We start from the raw sequence: 24348 nt of genomic DNA, 5'->3' as shown, positions 1-24348 counted from the left end.
TATACCTGCAGCGCAGATATATATACATACATACATTTCTATATCCGCCAGCATCTAATTTACCCACCCCCGTTCTCCGTAATCCCTGCATCATCAGCAGAGGATTATAAAAAATAATAATAAAAAAAAAAAACTTATAATTTTTTTAAAAAATTTTTGTTAGAGTTAGGGTTAGGGTTGGGGTTGGGGTTGGAAATAAATAAAATGGCCCGCAGAACTTTTAGCGCGGAGCAAGCTTACAGCCTGCTTTGCTCCGGCAGCTCCGGCAGTGAAACGGAATCTGCCTCTGAAGCTGAGCAGCTTTCAGACAGTGATGATGACTCTTCGTCCACGGGATCCCCCGGCCCGATGGTAGCGGAGTCGGTCGTCACTGCTGAAGCTTCAGAGGCAGGACCAAGTACCACAGTCCCCCCACCGCTGTGGTATAATGACACCTCATTTTCCCCTCAAATTCCCCCTTTTTCTGCAGTCCCTGGAATAAAAGTAGATGTCGCCAATTTTACCCCCATTGATTTTTTTGAAATTTTCATTAGCCCCGAAGTCCTGCAATTAATCGTCCACCAAACTAACCTATAAGCCCAGCAGTATATTTCCCAAAAACCCAATGCCTTTCATTCCCGTTCCTGGATCCCCACAAATGTCCCCGAAATAAAAAAATTCTTAGGCCTCACCCTGAATATGGGTATAGTAAAAAAAACCCACTCTCCGCTCTTACTGGGCAACAAAAGCTGTCCACTGCACCCCTGTATTTGCAGCCATCATGTCCCGAGTCCGTTACGAAGCCCTGATGAGATTCCTCCACTTCAGTGACAATTCCCAAGCCCTCCCAAGAACTGTCCCCAACTACGATCGGCTAAATAAATTAAGACCCCTAATTTCCCTCCTAAAAACTTCCTTTCTAAATTCCTATACCCCAGAGCAAAATGTGGCAGTCAACAAGCCCTTGATGAGCTACAAGGGCCGTCTGTCATTCCGCCAATTTATTCCCTCCAAGAGAGCCAAATACGGCGTAAAATTATACAAAGCTTGCGAGAGCTCATCAGGGTACACGTCAACCTTCTTAATTTATGAAGGTAGGGACCGCCAAATAAACCCCCCAAACTGCCCCCAGACAATTGGTATCCCAGGCAAAATTGTCTGGGAGCTAATGACGCCCTTTCTCAATCAAGGGTACCACGTGTATACGGACAACTATTACACGAGCATCCCCCTATACAAATCCCTCCATGCTGCAAATACAGGGGCCTGTGGGACAGTGAGGAAAAACAGAGTGGGGCTTCCATCACAGTTGGTGTCCAGACGCTTGGAGAGGGGGGCGTCATTCTCACTTGCAAGCGACCAACTTCTTGCAGTGAAGTGGAAAGACAGGAAGGACGTCTACATGCTTTCCACACTGCATACGGACACCACTGTGACGGTCAGAGAGAGGGGTGCCACCAGGGACAAAGAAAAACCTGTCTGCGTCACAGACTACAACAAACACATGGGTGGCGTAGACTTGTCAGACCAGGTTCTGCAACCATACCTGGTCAAGAGGAAGACCAGGGCGTGGTATAAAAAGGTGGCAATCTATCTAATTCAAACTGCCACATATAACAGTTTTGTCCTATATAAAAAAATCCCAAGGACCACTTACGTTCCTGCACTTTCAGGAAAAAGTTGTAGAGAGCCTCATATTTGAGTCCATGGCACCGGGGGAAGCCTTCGACTCTGAGGATTCCCGGAGACTTTCAGAACGCCATTTTCCTCACCCTGTCCCTGTCACTCCCACCCAAAGGTATCCTCAAAAAAGGTGCCGAGTTTGCAGAAAGCATGGCAGACGGAGTGATTCCCGATTCTATTGCCCCACATGCCCATCCCAACCAGGCCTTTGTATCTCCCCCTGTTTTGAGACCTACCACACCACCTACAATTATTAGTTTGTGTTTTTTTCAATAATTTTTATTTTCTGCTTAGTGGCCCAAGTAGTACAATTTGGAACAATTGATAAATATTATTTTAATTAGTAGATCCCATTTTACCCCATTTCATAATTAATTCCAGAACTTGATCAATCCCATACCAAACTACTATCCCAACAAATTCTCATCCACGTACCCACGTCTGTACGCTCTAGAGTGTGGACCCCAGAAATGTTCTTGCAAAGTCAGGTCATCTGAAAATTCTAGGACTTGATCAATCCCATACCAAACTACTATCCCAACAAATTCTCATCCACGTACCCACGTCTGTACGCTCTAGAGTGTGGACCCCACAAATGTTCTTGCAAAGTCAGGTCATCTGAAAATTCTAGGACTTGATCAATCCCATACCAAACTACTATCCCAACAAATTCTCATCCACGTACCCACGTCTGTACGCTCTAGAGTGTGGACCCCACAAATGTTCTTGCAAAGTCAGGTCATCTGAAAATTCTAGGACTTGATCAATCCCATACCAAACTACTATCCCAACAAATTCTCATCCACGTACCCACGTCTGTACGCTCTAGAGTGTGGACCCCACAAATGTTCTTGCAAAGTCAGGTCATCTGAAAATTCTAGGACTTGATCAATCCCATACCAAACTACTATCCCAACAAATTCTCATCCACGTACCCACGTCTGTACGCTCTAGAGTGTGGACCCCACAAATGTTCTTGCAAAGTCAGGTCATCTGAAAATTCTAGGAATTGATCAATCCCATACCAAACTACTATCCCAACAAATTCTCATCCACGTACCCACGTCTGTACGCTCTAGAGTGTGGACCCCACAAATGTTCTTGCAAAGTCAGGTCATCTGAAAATTCTAGGACTTGATCAATCCCATGCCAAACTACTATTCCAACAAATTCTCGTCCACGTACCCATGTCAATAAGCGTTAGAATGTGGACCCCAGAAATGATCTTGAAAAGTGAGATCATCTGAAAATGAATTCTAGGACTTGATTACTCACAAACATTTTTGACCATTTATCTAACTTTGACTGTTTTATGACTGTCTTGCTACACAAAACTTTGGCTTCCATTTATATTACTTACATTTATGTTGATGATACGGGCATGACCATTTTATTGTAGGATTTCTAAAAAAATTAGGAAGTTCCGTACTTATACACTATGGGCTTTACTTTATGGTTCTTGCCGAACCTCTGGTACCAGACAATACTTTCTATAGAGAACTGGTTGTTTTGTGCATATAGCGGTTCTGACCTTGGCGGGTGGGAGCTTGCTATGGTGTACCACGTCTATTGGCACATTTGTCCCCATATAGGGATTGATGGAGCTAAAAGGACGTTGTACGACCAGTCTCTGAAAGTGTCTGCCATTCTAGCCCTGATGGTGTTCTTTCATCTTTGGAACAAACTCCGCTTTGCCACATAGTTGGCTGCATTTTCCTACACATTTTGCCCTTCATTCCAGTACAGTTTATTCTTCCTGCTACAATATACGCAAATGCGGGACAACTGTTTTGTTAGCAAGACCAATTTTATAGTCAGCCAATGTGTTTTAGGAGCATGCCTCCCTCTGTGAGTAATAATTCCTGGAATGATTTTCTTTTTTGCTCAATGTCTCTAGAAGCTTTGAATGGGTCCTGGATCTTCAATTTCAAATAAAGCCAAATTTGTCACATTGTGCCCCTTTCTGTCCAAGCCCTGCCATTTGTCCAAACAGAACTTTTTGACTACATATGGGATATCGCTACGCTCATAATAAAGTGGGTAACGAATTGTGGGGTCCACTTTTTGATGTTATTTCTGAAAAAGTGAGACATTCAGGTCTAAAACAAGATTCTCGTGGAAAAAATGATTTTTTTCAATATGATGACCTAATGTTATCAAACTCTGTGTTGTACATGTGGGTTCAAATTGCTCAATATACCCCTGACTAAAATCTTTGAGGGGTGTAGTTTCCAAAACGGGGTCAGTTGTGGGGGGTTTCTGCTGTTAGGCACATCTACAAACCCAAAATGGCGTCCGCTCTCACAATTAAGAGATTAAAAAGTCAAACGGCGCTCCTTCACTTCCAAGCTCCGCAGTGCGCCCAAACAGAGGTTTACCCCCACATACGGGGTATCGACATACTCAGGACAAATTGCAAAACAACTTTTGGGGTCCAATTTCTCTTGCTACCCTTGGGGAAAATAAAAAATTGGGGGTGAAAAGATCATTTTTGTGAAAAAAAATGATTTTTAATTTTTTCCGCTCTACGTTATAAACTTGTGTGAAGCACTTGGGGGTTCAAAGTGTTGACCACATGCCTAGATAAGTTCCTTAGGGGGTCTAGTTTCCAAAATGGGGTCACTTGTGGGGGGTTTCAACTGTTTAGGCACATCAGCGGCTCTCCAAACGCGACCTGGTGTCCGATCTCAATTCCAGGGAATTCTATGTTGAAAAAGCCAAATGGCGCTCCTTCCCTTCGGAGCTCTACTGTGCACCCAAACAGAGGTTTACCCCCACATACAGGGTATCGACATACTCAGGACAAATTACACAACAACTTTTGGGGTCCAATTTCTCTTGCTACCCTTGGGAAAATAAAAAATTGGGGGTGAAAATATCATTTTTGTGAAAAAAAAATGATTTTTAATTTTTTCGGCTCTACGTTATAAACTTGTGTGAAGCACATGGGGGTTCAAAGTGTTGACCACATGCCTAGATAAGTTCCTTAGGGGGTCTAGTTTCCAAAATGGGGTCACTTGTGGGGGATTTCCACTGTTTAGGCACATCAGCGGCTCTCCAAATGCGACATGGTGTTCGATCTCAATTCCAGGGAATTCTGTGTTGAAAAAGTCAAATGGCGCTCCTTCCCTTCGGAGCTCTGCTGTGCACCCAAACAGTGCTCCCCCCCAACATATGGGGTATCGGCATTCTCCGGACAAATTGCACAACAAATTATGTGGTTCATTTTCTTTTTTTACACTTGTGAAAATAAAAAAAATTGGTTCTGAAGTAAAATGTTTGTGAAAAAAAGTAAAATGTTCATTTTTTCCTTCCACATTGCTTCAGTTCCTGTGCAGCAACTGAAGGGTTAATAAACTTCTTGAATGTGGTTTTGCGCACCTTGAGGGTTGCAGTTTTTAGAATGGTGTCACTTTTGGGCATTTTCTGCCACATAGACCCCTCAAACTGACTTCAAATGTGAGGTGGTCCCTAAAAAAATGGTTTTGTAAATTTTGCTGTAAAAATAAGAAATTGCTGGTCAAATTTTAACCCTTATAACTCCCTAATAAAAAAAAAAATTTCTTCCAAAATTGTGCTGATGTAAAGTAGACATATGGGAAATGTTATTTATTGACCATTTTGTGTGACATATCTCTCTGATGTAAGGGAATAACAATTCAAATTTTGAACATTGCTAAATTTTCAACATTTTCGCCATATTTCCGTTTTTTTCATAAATAAATGCAAGTAATATCGAAGAAATGTTACCACTATCATGAAGTACAATATGTCACGAAAAAACGATCTCAGAATCAGCAGGATCTGTTGAAGCGTTCCCGAGTTATAACCTCATAAAGTGACAGTGGTCAGAATTGTAAAAATTGGCTCGGTCATTAAGTACCAAATTGGCTCTGTCACTAAGGGGTTAATTAAACTATAGTAATTCAATCTGTCATCCTTAAGGTACCCTTACACTAAACGACTTACCAACGATCACGACCAGCGATACGACCTGGCCGTGATCGTTGGTAAGTCGTTGTGTGGTCGCTGGGGAGGTGTCACACAGACAGCTCTCTCCAGCGACCAACGATCAGGGGACCGACTTCGGCATCGTTGAAACTGTCTTCAACGATGCCGAAGTCCCCCTGCAGCACCCGGGTAACCAGGGTAAACATCGGGTTACTAAGTGCAGGGCCGCGCTTAGTAAGCCGATATTTACCCTGGTTACCATTGTAAAAGTAAAAAAAAAAACACTACATACTCACATTCTGATGTCTGTCACGTCCCCTGCCGGCGGCTTCCCTGCACTGAATGTGTCAGCGCTGGCAGTAACAGCGGTGACGTCACCGCTGTGCTCTGCTTTATGGCCGGCGCTGACACAGTCAGTGGACGCCGGGGGACGTGACAGACATCAGAATGTGAGTATGTACTGTTTTTTTTTTTTACTTTTACAATGGTAACCAGGGTAAATATCGGGTTACTAAGCGCGGCCCTGCGCTTAGTAACCCGATATTTACCCTGGTTACAAGTGAACACATCGCTGGATCGGTGTCACACACGCCGATCCAGCGATGACAGCGGGTGATCAGCGACCAAAAAAAGGTCCTGATCATTCCCATCGACCAACGATCTCCCAGCAGGAGCCTGATCGTTGGTCGCTGTCACACATAACGATAATCGTTAGCGGGATCATTGCTACGTCACCAAAAGCGTGACGTTGCAAAGATATCGTTAACGATATCGTTATGTGTGACTCAGCCTTTAGGTGACCAAGAAAAAATGGTAAAAGTGGAAAAGTCACAAAAATAAATGGATTTCATATACAGCGGTACTTGCTTTTTTTCATCATCATCATCATCATCATCATCATCATCATTATTCTGGGCTTAAATTACAGATTATTGAATCTTCTGTAACCTTCCTCCTATTTTAAATACTATGCTTGCACATTTAATATTGTGGTCTTCGAAAATAAGTTTTCTCCAGCAAAATGGTGACGGCAGTGGCATTTGTGCAGTAGCATCTATCTGCAAGCGATGCTCTCAAGCTGCGCATGCGCAGCCCACTGTGTTTCAAGGTACAGTGCGGGAGTGCGTACCAAGAAGAGGAAATCATTGCCGAACATAGCAATGCAGAGCACACAGGAGATTTGATATTAGAACTCATAAAGTAACCCCACTGTGCCACCAATGTATTAAAATATCATAAATAATAATTTTCTGGCTGGCTACTTAGATATGGGTAGGGTTATGTAGTATAGGATTCATCAGACACTAAATACTGTAGCATGGTGAAAGCAGTTAGTGAAGTTAGAGATTAGATGGAAGCTATATAATGTGATAAAAGATAATGAAGAGTTTGAAAGGTACATTGATTGGTAGCTACAGTTGTGGCCAAAAGTATTGACACCCCTGCAATTCTGTCAGATAATACTCAGTTTCTTCCTGAAAATGATTACAATCACAAATTCTTTGGTATTATTATCTTCATTTAATTTGTCTTAAATGAAAAAACACAAAAGAGAATGAAGCAAAATGCAAAACATTGATCATTTCACACAAAACTCCAAAAATGGGCCAGACAAAAGTATTGGCACCCTCAGCCTAATACTTGGTTGCACAACCTTTAGCCAAAATAACTGCGACCAACCGCTTCCGGTAACCATCAATGAGTTTCTTACAATGCTCTGCTGGAATTTTAGACCATTATTCTTTGGCAAACTTCTCCAGGTCCCTGATATTTGAAGGGTGCCTTCTCCAAACTGCCATTTTTAGATCTCTCCACAGGTGTTCTATGGGATTCAGGTCTGGACTCATTGCTGGCCACCTTAGAAGTCTCCAGTGCTTTCTCTCAAACCATTTTCTAGTGCTTTTTGAAGTGTGTTTTGGGTCATTGTCCTGCTGGAAGACCCATGACCTCTGAGGGAGACCCAGCTTTCTCACACTGGGCCCTACATTATGCTGCAAAATTTGTTGGTAGTCTTCAGACTTCATAATGCCATGCACACGGTCAAGCAATCCAGTGCCAGAGGCAGCAAAGCAACCCCAAAACATCAGGGAACCTCCGCCATGTTTGACTATAGGGACTGTGTTCTTTTCTTTGAATGCCTCTTTTTTTCTCCTGTAAACTCTATGTTGATGCATTTGCCCAAAAAGCTCTACTTTTGTCATATCTGACCAGACAACATTCTTCCAAAATGTTTTAGGCTTTTCAAGGTAAGTTTTGGCAAACTCCAGCCTGGTTTTTTTATGTTTCGGGGTAAGAAGTGGGGTCTTCCTGGATCTCCTACCATACAGTCCCTTTTCATTCAGACGCTGACGGATAGTACGGGTTGACACTGTTGTACCCTCGGACTGCAGGGCAGCTTGAACTTGTTTGGATGTTAGTTGAGGTTCTTTATCCAACATCCGCACAATCTTACGTTGAAATCTCTTGTCAATTTTTCTTTTCCGTCCACATCTAGGGAGGTTAGCCACAGTGCCATGGGCTTTAAACGTCTTGATGACACTGCGCACTGTAGACACAGGAACATTCAGGTCTTTGGAGATGGACTTGTAGCCTTGAGATTGCTCATGTTTCCTCACAATTTGGTTTCTCAAGTCCTCAGGCAGTTCTTTGGTTTTCTTTCTTTTCTCCATGCTCAATGTGGTACACACAAGTACACAGGACAGAGGTTGAGTCAACTTTAATCCATGTCAACTGGCTGCAAGAGTGATTTAGTTATTGCCAACACCTGTTGCCACAGGTAAGTTACAGGTGCTGTTAATTACACAAATTTGAGAAACATCACATGATTTTTCAAACAGTGCCAATACTTTTGTCCACCCCCTTTTTATGTTTGGTGTGGAATTATATCCAATTTGGCTTTAAGACAATTCTTTTTGTGTTTTTTCATTTAAGACAAATTAAATGATGATAATAATAACAAAGAATTTGTGTTTGCAATCATTTTCAGGAAGAAACTGAATATTATCTGACAGAATTGCAGGGGTGTCAATACTTTTGGCCACAACTGTATATAGTTATATATTCAATAGGTTGATAGGTAGATAATAATAATAACACAACAGTCATAAGTAACAACGGTAACACAGTACGATAATTAAAGCAAAATAAGATGACCCTGAATGAAGTGGGGGAGATACAAGGTAGAGGTGTGTATTTACAATGATGGTCCAGCCATCTTCAGGGGGAGGGGGATAGATGGAAGTAGTAAATGTGCTACACACACACTTACACATAAAATGACATTGATTAGGGATTGTGATAGGCCGCTCTGAACAAATGTGTTTTGAGGGAGCGCCTAAAACTATGCAAATTGTGGATGGTCCTATTATCTTGGGGTAGAGCATTCCAGAGGGTTAGCGCAGAACGGGAGAAGTCTTGGAGTCGGAGGTACGGATTAGTGCAGAGGTTAGTCAAAAGTCATTTGCAGAGCACAGTGGTTGGTAAGGCCGATAAACAGAAATGAGGGAGGTGACGCACTGTGAAGAATGGCCGTACTGGGCCCTCAAGGGAGGCCAACATGACAGGGTAGCATGGGAATGTTAGGAGACTTGTGTTAATTGGGCATTTTGGGGGTTAAATTTGTGCTTGTTAGGAGTCAAGTTCCCGCTGCTGCACAGGGGGAATCTCAAGCCGTGTCTACTGCGGTCTCCCATTCTGCATCGGCCGCAGTGGAGCCTGCTCAGCGGAGACGTCGGTCCCAGCGTCTCACTGAGTCTGATACTGTGCAAAGGGTTACTGCTGTCTCTCCAGGCTCTGCTATTGTACCCTGCACTGATCTGTGGCAAGCAGGCTATTCTGGGACTAAGTCCTGCTTTGCACACACTGAGCATGCCCAGGGTAAGATCTCTCAGTGGAGATCAAGGGTCACATGCTCAGGTACTGCAGCAACTTCCATTGGTCCCCCAGGAAGGTCCTGTACCTGATCAAGTTCTGTGGCAGCCTTCCATTGGTCCTTCTTGGAAGGTCCTGTAGGTGCTGCAGCTATATAAGGTTCTCTGTCATGATTCTCAATGGCGAGAGAACATAGCCCAGCATATATGAGAACTAGCTCTTGGAAGATGGAAACTATACTGACCATGAACTAAACCTGCCGCACAACTAGAAGTGGCCGGGTAGCATGCCTACGTTTTTTATCCCTAGATGCCCAGCGCCAGCCGGAGAACTACCTAATCCTAGCAGAGGAAAAGACAGTCCTGGCTCACCTCTAGAGAAATTTTCCCAAAAGGCAGACAGAGGCCCCCACATATATTGGCGGTGATTTTAGATGAAATGACAAACGTAGTATGAAAATAGGTTTAGCAAAATCGAGGTCCGCTTACTAGATAGCATGAAGACAGAAAGGGCACTTTCATGGTCAGCAGAAAACCCTATCAAAACACCATCCAGAAATTACTTTAAGACTCTAGCATTAACTCATAACACCAGAGTGGCAATTTCCGCTCACAAGAGCTTTCCAGACACAGTAACGAAACAGCAGCTGTGAACAGGAACAAAATGCAAAAACACACAAGGACAAAAGTCCAACTTAGCTAGGAGTTGTCTAGTAGCAGGAACATGCACAGAAGGCTTCTGATTACATTGTTGACCGGCATGAAACTGACAGAGGAGCAAGGTTATATAGCGACTCCCACATCCTGATAGGAGCAGGTGAACAGAGGGGATGATGCACACAAGTACAATTCCACAAGTGGCCACCGGGGGAGCCCAGAATCCAATTTCACAACAGTACCCCCCCCTCAAGGAGGGGGCACCGAACCCTCACCAGAACCACCAGGGCGATCAGGATGAGCCCTATGAAAGGCACGGACAAGATCGGAGGCATGAACATCAGAGGCAGTGACCCAAGAATTATCCTCCTGACCGTATCCCTTCCATTTGACCAGATACTGGAGTTTCCGTCTGGAAACACGAGAGTCTAAGATCTTTTCCACAACGTACTCCAACTCACCCTCAACCAACACCGGAGCAGGAGGCTCAACGGAAGGCACAGCCGGTACCTCATACCTGCGCAACAATGACCGATGAAAAACATTATGAATCGAAAAGGATGCAGGGAGGTCCAAACGGAAGGACACAGGGTTAAGAATCTCCAATAACTTGTATGGGCCGATGAACCGAGGCTTAAACTTAGGAGAAGAAACCCTCATAGGGACAAAACGAGAAGACAACCACACCAAGTCCCCAACACAAAGCCGAGGACCAACACGACGACGGCGGTTGGCAAAAAGCTGAGTCTTCTCCTGGGACAACTTCAAATTGTCCACCACCTGCCCCCAAATCTGATGCAACCTCTCCACCACAGCATCCACTCCAGGACAATCCGAAGATTCCACTTGACCGGAGGAAAATCGAGGATGAAACCCCGAATTACAGAAAAAAGGGGACACCAAGGTGGCAGAGCTGGCCCGATTATTGAGGGCGAACTCCGCCAAAGGCAAAAAAGCAACCCAATCATCCTGATCCGCAGACACAAAACACCTCAAATATGTCTCCAAGGTCTGATTAGTCCGCTTGGTCTGGCCATTAGTCTGAGGATGGAAAGCAGACAAAAAAGACAAATCTATGCCCATCCTAGCACAGAATGCCCGCCAAAATCTAGACACGAATTGGGTCCCTCTGTCAGAAACGATATTCTCCGGAATACCATGCAAACGAACAACATTTTGAAAAAACAGAGGAACCAACTCGGAAGAAGAAGGCAACTTAGGCAAGGGAACCAGATGGACCATCTTAGAGAAACGGTCACACACCACCCAGATGACAGACATCTTCTGAGAAACAGGCAGATCCGAAATAAAATCCATCGAGATGTGCGTCCAAGGCCTCTTCGGGATAGGCAAGGGTAACAACAATCCACTAGCCCGAGAACAACAAGGCTTGGCCCGAGCACAAACGTCACAAGACTGCACAAAGCCTCGCACATCTCGTGACAGGGAAGGCCACCAGAAGGACCTTGCCACCAAATCCCTGGTACCAAAGATTCCAGGATGACCTGCCAACGCAGAAGAATGAACCTCAGAGATGACTCTACTGGTCCAATCATCAGGAACAAACAGTCTACCAGGTGGGCAACGATCAGGTCTATCCGCCTGAAACTCCTGCAAGGCCCGCCGCAGGTCTGGAGAAACGGCAGACAATATCACTCCATCTTTAAGGATACCTGTGGGCTCAGAATTACCAGGAGAGTCAGGCTCAAAACTCCTAGAAAGGGCATCCGCCTTAACATTCTTAGAACCCGGTAGGTAAGACACCACAAAATTAAACCGAGAGAAAAACAACGACCAGCGCGCCTGTCTAGGATTCAGGCGCCTGGCAGACTCAAGGTAAATTAAATTTTTGTGGTCAGTCAATACCACCACCTGATGTCTGGCCCCCTCAAGCCAGTGACGCCACTCCTCAAAAGCCCACTTCATGGCCAAAAGCTCCCGATTCCCAATATCATAATTCCGCTCGGCGGGCGAAAATTTACGGGAAAAAAAGGCACAAGGTCTCATCACGGAGCAGTCGGAACTTCTCTGCGACAACACCGCCCCAGCTCCGATTTCAGAAGCGTCGACCTCAACCTGAAAAGGAAGAGCAACATCAGGCTGACGCAACACTGGGGCGGAAGAAAAGCGGCGCTTGAGCTCCCGAAAGGCCTCCACAGCAGCAGGGGACCAATCAGCAACATCAGCACCTTTCTTAGTCAAATCAGTCAATGGTTTTACAACATCAGAAAAACCAGCAATAAATCGACGATAAAAGTTAGCAAAGCCCAAAAATTTCTGAAGACTCTTAAGAGAAGAGGGTTGCGTCCAATCACCAATAGCCTGAACCTTGACAGGATCCATCTCGATGGAAGAGAGGGAAAAAATGTATCCCAAGAAGGAAATCTTTTGAACCCCAAAAACACACTTAGAACCCTTCACACACAAGGAATTAGACCGCAAAACCTGAAAAACCCTCCTGACCTGCTGGACATGAGAGTCCCAGTCATCCGAAAAAATCAGAATATCATCCAGATACACAATCATAAATTTATCCAAATAATCGCGGAAAATGTCAAGCATAAAGGACTGGAAGACTGACGGGGCATTTGAAAGACCAAAAGGCATCACCAAATACTCAAAATGGCCCTCGGGCGTATTAAATGCGGTTTTCCACTCATCCCCCTGCTTGATTCGCACCAAATTATACGCCCCACGGAGATCAATCTTAGAGAACCACTTGGCCCCCTTTATACGAGCAAACAAATCAGTAAGCAGTGGTAACGGATATTGATATTTAACCGTGATTTTATTCAAAAGTCGATAATCAATACACGGCCTCAAAGAGCCGTCTTTCTTAGACACAAAGAAAAAACCGGCTCCTAAGGGAGATGACGAAGGACGAATATGTCCCTTTTCCAAGGACTCCTTTATATATTCTCACATAGCCGCGTGTTCAGGCACAGACAGATTAAATAAACGACCCTTAGGGTATTTACTACCCGGGATCAAGTCTATGGCACAATCGCACTCCCGGTGCGGAGGTAGTGAACCAACCTTGGGTTCTTCAAAAACGTCACGAAAGTCAGACAAGAATTCAGGAATCTCAGAGGGAATAGATGATGAAATGGAAACCAAAGGTACGTCCCCATGAGTACCTTTACATCCCCAGCTTAACACAGACATAGCTCTCCAGTCGAGGACTGGGTTATGAGATTGCAGCCATGGCAATCCCAGCACCAAAACATCATGTAGATTATACAGCACCAGAAAGCGAATAACCTCCTGGTGATCCGGATTAACACGCATAGTCACTTGTGTCCAGTATTGTGGTTTATTACTAGCCAATGGGGTGGAGTCAATCCCTTTCAGAGGTATCGGAGCCTCCAATGGCTCCAAATCATACCCACAGCGTTTGGCAAAGGACCAATCCATAAGACTCAAAGCAGCGCCAGAGTCGACATAGGCGTCCGCGGTAATAGATGACAAAGAACAAATCAGGGTCACAGATAGAATAAACTTAGACTGTAAAGTGCTAATTGAAACAGACTTGTCAGGCTTCTTAGTACGCTTAAAGCATGCTGATATAACATGAGTTGAATCACCACAATAGAAGCACAACCCATTTTTTCGTCTAAAATTCTGCCGCTCGCTTCTGGACAGAATTCTATCACATTGCATATTTTCTGGCGTTTTCTCAGTAGACACCGCCAAATGGTGCACAGGTTTGCGCTCCCGCAGACGCCTATCGATCTGAATAGCCATCGTCATGGACTCATTCAGACTCGCAGGCACAGGGAACCCCACCATAACATCCTTAATGGCATCAGAGAGACCTTCTCTGAAAATCGCCGCCAGGGCGCACTCATTCCACTGAGTAAGCACAGACCATTTGCGGAATTTTTGGCAGTATATTTCAGCTTCATCTTGCCCCTGAGACAAGGACATCAAGGCCTTTTCCGCCTGAAGCTCTAAATGAGGTTCCTCATAAAGCAACCCCAAGGCCAGAAAAAACGCATCCACATTGAGCAACGCAGGATCCCCTGGTGCCAATGCAAAAGCCCAGTCCTGAGGGTCGCCCCGGAGCAAGGAAATTACAATCCTGACCTGCTGTGCAGGGTCTCCGGCAGAGCGAGACTTCAGGGACAAAAACAATTTGCAATTATTTTTAAAATTTTGAAAGTGAGATCTATTCCCCGAGAAGAATTCAGGCAAAGGAATTCTAGGCTCAGACATAGGTGCATGAACAACAAAATCTTGCAAATTTTGTACCTTTGTGGCGAGATTATTCAAACCTGTAGCTACACTCTGAAGATCCATTTGAAACAGGTGAACACAGAGCCATTCAAGGATTAGAAGGAGAGAAAGAGAGGAAGGCTGCAGTATAGGCAGAATAGCAAGTGATTCAATTAAGAGCACACTCAGAACTAGAGGGGAAAAAAAAAAAATTGTAGCAGACTTCTTTTTTCTCTCCTTTCTCAGCCAGTAATTTAACCCTTTTTTGGGCCGGTCAAACTGTCATGATTCTCAATGGCGAGAGAACATAGCCCAGCATATATGAGAACTAGCTCTTGGAAGATGGAAACTATACTGACCATGAACTAAACCTGCCGCACAACTAGAAGTGGCCGGGTAGCATGCCTACGTTTTTTATCCCTAGATGCCCAGCGCCAGCCGGAGAACTACCTAATCCTAGCAGAGGAAAAGACAGTCCTGGCTCACCTCTAGAGAAATTTTCCCAAAAGGCAGACAGAGGCCCCCACATATATTGGCGGTGATTTTAGATGAAATGACAAACGTAGTATGAAAATAGGTTTAGCAAAATCGAGGTCCGCTTACTAGATAGCATGAAGACAGAAAGGGCACTTTCATGGTCAGCAGAAAACCCTATCAAAACACCATCCAGAAATTACTTTAAGACTCTAGCATTAACTCATAACACCAGAGTGGCAATTTCCGCTCACAAGAGCTTTCCAGACACAGTAACGAAACAGCAGCTGTGAACAGGAACAAAATGCAAAAACACACAAGGACAAAAGTCCAACTTAGCTAGGAGTTGTCTAGTAGCAGGAACATGCACAGAAGGCTTCTGATTACATTGTTGACCGGCATGAAACTGACAGAGGAGCAAGGTTATATAGCGACTCCCACATCCTGATAGGAGCAGGTGAACAGAGGGGATGATGCACACAAGTACAATTCCACAAGTGGCCACCGGGGGAGCCCAGAATCCAATTTCACAACAGTTCTCGTGACCGCACGGCCATGCGCTAGTGTCAAATATGTACGAGCTCAGCGCCAGTGTGGTCGTGTGTGTGGTCAGGGACCCGGCTTAAATAAGCCCCTAGAATGCTGGCACCTCCGGGGAGGAATTTTGTGTATGCAGTCAGGGACCAGGCTGAAATAAGCCCCTAGAATGCTGGCACCTCCAGCGAGGAGTTTATGTGTGAATTCAGGGCTGGCTATTAGCTGATAGAATTCCGGCTCCACCAGAGAGGAGCTGTGTGTTGGTTGGACTGCATGACCACTGTCAGCTCTACACAATAGCTGTGTCCCCTGTGAGCTAAACAGGGCACAGCGTTCTCTTTACTATGATCTCTGTGAAGTAACAGAGTTCATTTATTCTAATTTGCTTCGCCGCCTTACTTAGCAGCAGGTTCTTTCCTGCACGGTCGATCCCGGGTTGCGAAAGCACCTATCCCATCTAATAAATATATTCTGTGCGTTCCGCCAACCCTAACAGTGCTTAGCCAGCTTTTTGAGAAGAAGGGGAGGGTTGTAGCCGGGGGGGCGGGGTAGGAGGATGGGAGGTGGGATATAGTGATTGCCTTACAGAAAAAGCCCGCCATCCTACAGAGGTAACCGTTACACTTACCTCATTCTTGGGAAGCGTACGAAGCTCTGCAGAGATATGGCGAGCAGAGAGGTGGAGGCCTTGCTGCAAAGCTTGCGCGATGCGGCAGGCACTCATGGCACAGATTGGCTGCAGCAGTCTGTGAGTAGTCTTCTCGGTGGGGCAGTGACGGGACCTGCCCAGGTTCCTGAGGGGGGGACGCTGGCCGCGGAGGTCCAGGCCTCCGGCTCTCCTGAGCCCCGAGGTCACCCCTCAGGCCCGGTGTCGAATTAGGAGCCTCTCCAGGGACCCTCCGGCTGGTGGCGCGAGCAGCAGGCCGGCGCCGGCCCGCGGTAGAGCTGGGAGGAATCTGGCAGCACGGCGGGGCCTGCAACAGGGGGAGGTGTTGGCCGGCCCTTCTTCTGAAAGCGCGCTCAGGGTATCCAGAGCTGGAGTGGCAGGTAACACCACTACAGGTGAGCCTGCTCGGTGGGGATCGTTGGGTGGACCCAGGAGACGGGGTCCCTATTATCAGGCCTCTCGGCGGGGAGCATCTAGCGGGCGGCATCCTGCCAGCCCAGTCAGCAGCACTCTGCAGGAGACAGAGCAGGGAGCATCAGGGCCGAGCTTGGCGCAGCTACACAGGCCAGATGAAGTTTTGGCACGGCGGTCTGGTGGCCCTAACTCACCCTCCATTGCAAGCAGCGATTTTCAGCACGGGCAGCGCTATGCTGGCTTAGGCACCAATACGCAGGCGGTACCAGCCGCAGGGGCCTCACCTTGCTTGGGGGGGACACTGCAGGACAGTGGTCGGCTGTCTGAATTAACAGGGGACCAGTGTGGAGGGAGTCCGGAAGACAGCCAACGACGTCAGGTTTCAGGATCGGCAGCTGCCGGGTCCACAGCACTCGGGCAGCTAGGTGAGAGCAAATGTTTTTTCTCTTATACTCCGGTGTTAACTTCCTCTGTGAATAGTAGCAGGGACTTGTTTACAGGGAGAGTTGGCGGGGGTTTGGATTTAATTATGCATGGGCTTAAGGCCCCGTCTCACATAGCGAGATCGCTAGCGAGATCGCTGCTGAGTCACAAGTTTTGTGACGCAACAGCGACCTCAGTAGCGATCTCGCTATGTGTGACACGTACCAGCGATCAGGCCCCTGCTGTGAGATCGCTGGTCGTGTCAGAATGGCCTGGACCTTTTTTTGGTCGTTGAGGTCCCGCTGACATCGCTGAATCGGTGTGTGTGACACCGATACAGCGATGTCTTCACTGGTAACCAGGGTAAACATCGGGTTACTAAGCGCAAGGCCGCGCTTAGTAACCCGAAGTTTACCCTGGTTACCAGCGTAAATGTAAAAAAAAACAAACACTACATACTCACCATCTGTTGCCCGTCAGGTCCCCCGGCGTCTGCTTCCTGCTCTGACTGAGCCGCCGTAAAGTGAGAGCACAGCAGTGACGTCACCGCTGCGCTCAGCTCTCACTGTACGGGTGCACTGTCAGAGCACGAAGCGGACGGCAAGGGACCTGACGGGCAACAGATGGTGAGTATGTAGTGTTTGTTTTTTTTACATTTACGCTGGTAACCACGGTAAACATCGGGTTACTAAGCGCGGCCCTGCGCTTAGTAACCCGATGTTTACCCTGGTTACCCGGGTGCTGCAGGGGGACTTCGGCATCGTTGAAGACAGTTTCAACGATGCCGAAGTCGTTCCCCTGATCGTTGGTCGCTGGAGAGAGCTGTCTGTGTGACAGCTCCCCAGCGACCACACAGCGACCACACAGCGACGCTGCAGCGATCAGCATCGTTGTCTGTATCGCTGCAGCGTCGCTGTGTGAGACGGGGCCTTTAGAGACTTGGCTTTGCTATGGGGGTCCGGGATTGCTCAAGTAGGGACGCCACCGTCTGCGGCGTGGATCGGGAATCCCAGAGAGACTTGAGGTTTTGGGGGTCCACTGGGCAGTAGCATAAGCTCAAGGGATGGGCTGTCAGAGGGTTCACGGAACGATATTATAGTGTCGGGAGTCAGTTTGCCTTTGGTTAATGCATCGGAAGGGGATAAGGAAAAAGAGGTTTCAATACGCTTAGATGATGCGGCACGGGGTGAAGTATATGTATGTTTCGAAGGCCCATTGGGAGCGCATCTAAAAAATGAGATGAGGGAAATATGGAAAGGGGAGTACATTGAAATATTTTCTTTACTCCCCTTGGAGCGTTTTAATTTAGATAGATTGCTGAAAGACGATTCTAAGAAGGAAGATGAGGAAAAGAAGAGGTACCGACTGATCCCCAGGTCTTTTTCAAACTGGCTCCAGGAATTCGCCATTTTGGCTAGTGTTATTGTTGAGAGGGCCCCTGAGAATGGTTCAGGCCTTTTTTGTTATATGGATGCCATAGGGCAAGCTTATCGGGTTTACGGGGGTCAAGGCTGGTTGAGATACGATGAACAATTTCGTCAACGAAAGGCGATCAGGCCTAACATTCGTTGGGACCACAAAGACATAGCTCTTTGGATGAGGGTAATGGTCCCATCTCGGTTGGGGTCAGGTATCCAGTCTTTTCAAGGGAAAGCTGGGGGTTCAGGACAGTAGGGACACTCAGCGGCTATGCAGAGAGGACTGTGTTTCGCATTTAATGAAGGGTCATGCAGATTTGGTGCGAAATGTAAATTCAAACACGAGTGTGCATCATGTGGGGGCACACATGGATCATCAAAATGTTTTAAGGGAGGTAGACAAAGAGGGAGAGATGGAGTTGAAAAAAAGGAGCGACTCCAATTCGTCTGGAAAAGATGGTGCATTTTCCAAATAGGTACCCTGATGCAGAGGCAGCTGCTCTGTTGGAAGGGGGTTTTAGGGAGGGTTTTCAGATCCCATTTGTTGAGTCAACAGTGAGTTTTTCCACAAAGAATTTGAAGTCGGCATTACAATTTCCGGAGGTAGTCACAGATAAGTTAAAGATAGAAGTCACCCTCGGTAGGATGGCTGGTCCATTCCCGACAGCCCCCATGCCTAATCTGAGGGTCTCCCCGTTAGGGTTGGTCCCTAAGAAGGAACCCAATAAATTCAGACTCATACATCACTTGTCCTTTCCAAAAGGGTCATCGGTAAATGACGGTATTGATCCTCAATTGTGCCCACTGATTTATACCTCTTTTGATACGGCAATGGATTGGGTCCACTTATGTGATGAAGGTGCAAAGTTGGCAAAAACAGACTTTGAAGCGGCGTTTAGGCTACTGCCAGTTCATCCTGATAGTATGCATCTATTGGGTTGTTACTGGGAGGGAGGATTTTTTGTTGACCGTTGTTTTCCTATGGGTTGTTCTCTGTCTTGCGCTTATTTTGAAACCTTTAGCACATTTTTGGAATGGGTGGTTAAGGATGTGTCGGGACGGGAATCATGTATTCATTATCTGGACGACTTTCTATTTATAGGTTCGGCGCAGAATGCTGATTGCTCGTTGTTGCATACGATGGAGAGAGTGGCTAAGAGTTTCGGGGTTCCATTAGCTGCAGGCAAGACTGTGGGTCCAGTCACTGTTTTGAGTTTTCTGGAGATCGAGATTGATACCATAGAAATGGTTTGTAGATTGCCCAACGACAAGGTTATCATGTTGTGCGAAGAAGTGATGATAGTGCGCAGGGCAAAAAAGTTAAGACTGCGAGAGGTGCAATCTTTGCTGGGCAAGTTGAATTTCACCTGCCGGATCATGTCGATGGGCCGGGCTTTCTGTCGAAGGTTATCATTGGCAACTGTAGGCATCAGATCGCCTGTTCATTTCATCAGATTAAAGAAAGAATTGCGTGACAATTTGGCAGTTTGGGCAGAAATTTTGCAGAGCTATAACGGAAAATCTATCTGGATCGATCCGGTAGTGAATGCTGAGACATTAGGTGTCACAGGTTCCTTCTCCAGTATCACTCAATCAACAGAGCAAGAGAATAGTGAACAATCCCAAGACCTTTATTTAGGCAAAAGTACGAAAGGTCCATATACGATCCACCACACAAAGGATAAAATATTCCAGAACACGAATGCAGTTCAGTAACAGGATAAAAGTCCAACAATCCAGCACAGAGGATAACAGTCCATATTCCCTTCTTTCTCTTTCTGACGTGCTGTCTTCACATCATGGTTCCACACAGGATCTGATCTCTGTCTCACCTCCCTGATATTTACAAGTCCCTCTCCTCATTCACAGGTTAGGGGGTGGGTCGCAGGGGCTCAATAGGTCAATATGTCATTAGCATATTAGCAAACAACATTATTCACTGACCCTGTGGAGAGATAACAATACAGAACTGTGGGGAGAATATCAGATGGCAAATAACAAGTCATCCTACAAGAAAACACCATGAAAATAAGTAAAATATAATAATGCACAAAAATGATACTCACATAGCATATCACACCATCACATTAGGTTTGTTCATCACCGTGGTGGATGATCACAGTTTTGGTTTGTTTTTTTCAGGAGAGTTGGTTGTTGGTTGAGTGGCCAGTGTTCTGGAGAGAGCTGGGATAGTTGGCGAATTGGGTTTTGCTTCATTTGTTTCCAATTGCTGTCGCGCTATCTGTGTGGGGCACTAGCGTTCAAAATAAGAAGATCCGTTTTCCATGTGTGGCCGAAGGGGCGGCGGTTGCATTAAATTCATTGTCGGCAGCTTCTCCGGCTGTGGTCAAGGTGTTGCAACGTCTGGTGTTCTTGGGGTTATCGTTCAATTTGTGGATTGTGGCAGAAGTCAGGCCGATGGCACTTAACCCTGTCGTTGTTGCTCTTTCTCATCTCCAGGGGGATCGTTTTCAAGAACTAGTACCTCAAGCGTATTCGGAAGGCTTGGAATGTCCAGAGGAACTGTGGAATCTTTCTGGCAGACTGTAGATAATTTGTTTGCAAATTCTTTGTCGTGCAGGTCTTGGAGGCAATATGAGCAAGCGTGGGGTATTTGGGAAGAATGGACCACGTCTTTGGGCGAGGGATTGAAGGATGAGAGCAGATTGCTGTTGTTGATCGGTCATTGCAAAGAGGCGGGTTGGTCTGTGTCAAAATTGAATAAGTTAGTGGAAGGTCTTGCATTTGGTTTTAAAGCTAGAGGCCTCAGAGATGTGACAAAATCCTTTTTGGTGACTCAAACGTTAAATGGGTGGAGAATGGGTTGGTCGGTAATGGATAAGAGACGCCCTGTCTCTTACGAAGTATTACTAATTTTGGGCAAGCAGCTGTCAGCTGTGTGTTTATCACGGTGGGAGGTGGATCTTTTTAAGGCGGCTTTTGCGCTAGCTTTCTTTGGAGCTTTTTGCTTAGGGGAATTGGTTAGCCCTTATAAATTTAAAAAAGGGGGCGTATTGAGAGGAGAGGTGGATGTATATAATGATAGAGTAGTAGTGTTTCTGCGATCTTCCAAAACAGATGTGCAAGGAAAGGGTTGTAAAGTGGTGCTGTTTAGGGAAGCCGGTTCTCCTCTGTGTCCTGTTTTATGCGTAAAGAATTTTATGGAACGGGGCGGGTTTTTATCTAACCCTTTATTGGTTCATGAAGATGGTTCTTTTTTATCTTGTTTCCAGTTCATTGCGGTATTCAAACAATGCTTGGTTTCAGGGGGAATTTCGCCGGTAGATTACAGTGGGCATTCATTTAGGATCGGTGCGGCGACAGAGGCGGCCAAAAGGGGACTGGGGGAAGATGTGGTGAAGAGAATTAAGCCTTGGGAGTAGTGTTGAGCGATACCGTCCGATACTTGACAGTATCGGTATCGGAAAGTATCGGCTGATACCGGCAAAGTATCGGATCTAATCCGATACCGATACCCGATACCAATACAAGTCAATGGGACACCAAGTATCGGACGGTATCCTGTATGGTTCCCAGGGTCTGAAGGAGAGGAAACTCTCCTTCAGGCCCTGGGATCCATATCAATGTGTAAAAGAAAGAATTAAAATAAAAAATAGGGATATACTCACCCTCTGATGCAGCCTGGACTTTACCGCCGTAACCGGGAGCCGTTGTACCTAAGAATGCGCGCTTGAAGGGCCTTAGATGAGGTCACTGCACTCTGATTGGTCCGTAGCGGTCGCGTGACCGCTACGCGACCAATCACAAAGCAGTGACGTCTTCTAAGGTATTTCAAGCGCTTGAAAGACCTTAGGTGACGTCACTGCTTTGTGATTGGTCACGTAGCGGTCACGCGACCACTACGGACCAATCAGAGCGCAGTGACCTCATCTAAGGCCCTTCAAGCGCGCATTCTTAGGTACAACGGCTCACGGTTACGGTGGTAAAGTCCAGGGGCCGCCGGAGAGGTGAGTATATCCCTATTTTTAATTTTAATTCTTTCTTTTACACATTGATATTAATCCCGATACCGATTCCCGATACAACAAAAGTATCGGATCTCGGTATCGGAATTCCGATACCGGCAAGTATCGGCCGATACCCGATACTTGCGGTATCGGAATGCTCAACACTACTTGGGAGTCATTGAGGTTTAGATCTTACATTCTCCTCGATCTTTCTGCAGCTTTCGACACTGTTGACCACCCTCTCCTACTCTCTAGGCTCCAGTCACAAGGCATTAAGGACACTGCTCTCTCCTGGTTCTCTTCCTATCTTTCTGACCGCTCCTTCAGTGTTCTGTTCTCCGGCTCCACTTCATCTCCTTTTCCTCTCACTGTCGGGGTACCTCAGGGCTCAGTCCTTGGCCCCCTTCTCTTCTCCCTCTACACGGCCCCAATTGGACAGACCATCAGCAGATTTGGCTTTCAGTACCATCTTTACGCTGATGACACACAACTATACACGTCAGCCCCTGACCTTACCCCCGCTGTACTACAGAACGCCACTGACTGTCTGTCTGCAGTCTCTAACATCATGTCCGCTCTCTATCTGAAGCTCAACCTCTCCAAAACTGAACTTCTTCTGCTCCCGCCTTCTACTAACCTCCCTAAATCTGACATTTCCCTCTCCGTGGGTGGCACCATAATAACACCCCGGCAGCAGGCGCGCTGTCTGGGTGTTACGTTTGACTCCGATCTCTCCTTCACCTCCCACATACAATCTCTTGCCCGCTCGTGCCGCTTACACCTAAAGAACATCTCTAGAATCCGCCCTTTTCTCACCATGGAGACAACAAAAACTCTCACTGTCGCCCTAATCCACTCCCGCCTGGACTACTGCAACTCTCTTTTAATTGGCCTCCCCCTCACGCGACTTTCCCCTCTCCAGTCTATCCTTAATGCAGCAGCCAGGGTTGTCCATCTGGCTAATCGTTACTCGGACGTGTCCGCTCTTCGCCAGTCATTACACTGGCTGCCCATTCATTACAGGATACAATTCAAAGTACTTGTTCTCACCCACAAAGCTCTCCACAGTGCGGCACCGCCTTACATCTCCTCCCTCATTTCTGTCTATCGGCCTAGCCGACCGCTGCGCTCTGCAAACGACTTTCGACTAACCTCTGCACTAATCCGTACCTCCCACTCCCGACTCCAAGACTTCTCCCGTGCTGCGCCAATCCTCTGGAATGTTCTACCCCAAGATATTAGGACCATCCACAACTTGCATAGCTTTAGGCGCTCACTCAAAACTCATTTGTTCAGAGCGGCCTATCACGTTCCCTAATCAGTCATTTTATGTTTGTGTGTGTGTGTAGCCCATTCACTATCTCATCTACCCCCCACCCCCTGAAGATGGCTGGACCATCACTGTAAATACACCATTGTAAATACACACCTGTACTTTATATCTCCCCACCTCATTGTAGATTGTAAGCTCTCACGAGCAGGGTTGTCTTATTTTGCTTTATTGCTGTATTGTTAACATTGTTACCTATGGCTGTTGTGTTTGAAACTGTTAAACTGTAAAGCGCTGCGGAATATGTTGGCGCTATATAAATAAAGATTATTATTATTATTATTATTACATCCGCCCGAATCTAGCTTGAGGATGGTTTGTGTTTAGGTTATTGTTACTTAATGTTTTGTTATTTGTTGCAGGCTGCGGGCACCAACTTGTTTGGATTATGGGCCATTCTTTCATTTTTTGAGCAGCATTGCGGGCAGCGGTTCGGCTTGAAGGGCGGCAGCTGGAATTCCCGCAAGAGACAGCGATTCTACGTTGGATCGGAAAACGCGCGATGGTTTGGAGTCAGTTTTTACCGGAGTTTCACCAGTTTGTGCGTTTAGATAGGGCTCCGGATGTAGTGGTAATTCATTTGGGAGGGAATGACTTAGGCAAAAGGCCCTGTAGGGAGTTAATAAAGGACATCAAATTTGACATGTTAAGGCTTTGGTCATTGTTTCCAAAGGTTCTAGTTATCTGGTCTGACATTGTCCCTAGGAAGGTGTGGCGCGGGGCGTGTTCTATTGATGGGATAAATAAGGCAAGAATAAAAGTG

This window comes from Ranitomeya variabilis, chromosome 8, assembly GCF_051348905.1.
Source record: "Ranitomeya variabilis isolate aRanVar5 chromosome 8, aRanVar5.hap1, whole genome shotgun sequence".
Classification (NCBI taxonomy): Eukaryota; Metazoa; Chordata; class Amphibia; order Anura; family Dendrobatidae; genus Ranitomeya; species Ranitomeya variabilis.
This window is presented reverse-complemented; position numbering follows the sequence as displayed.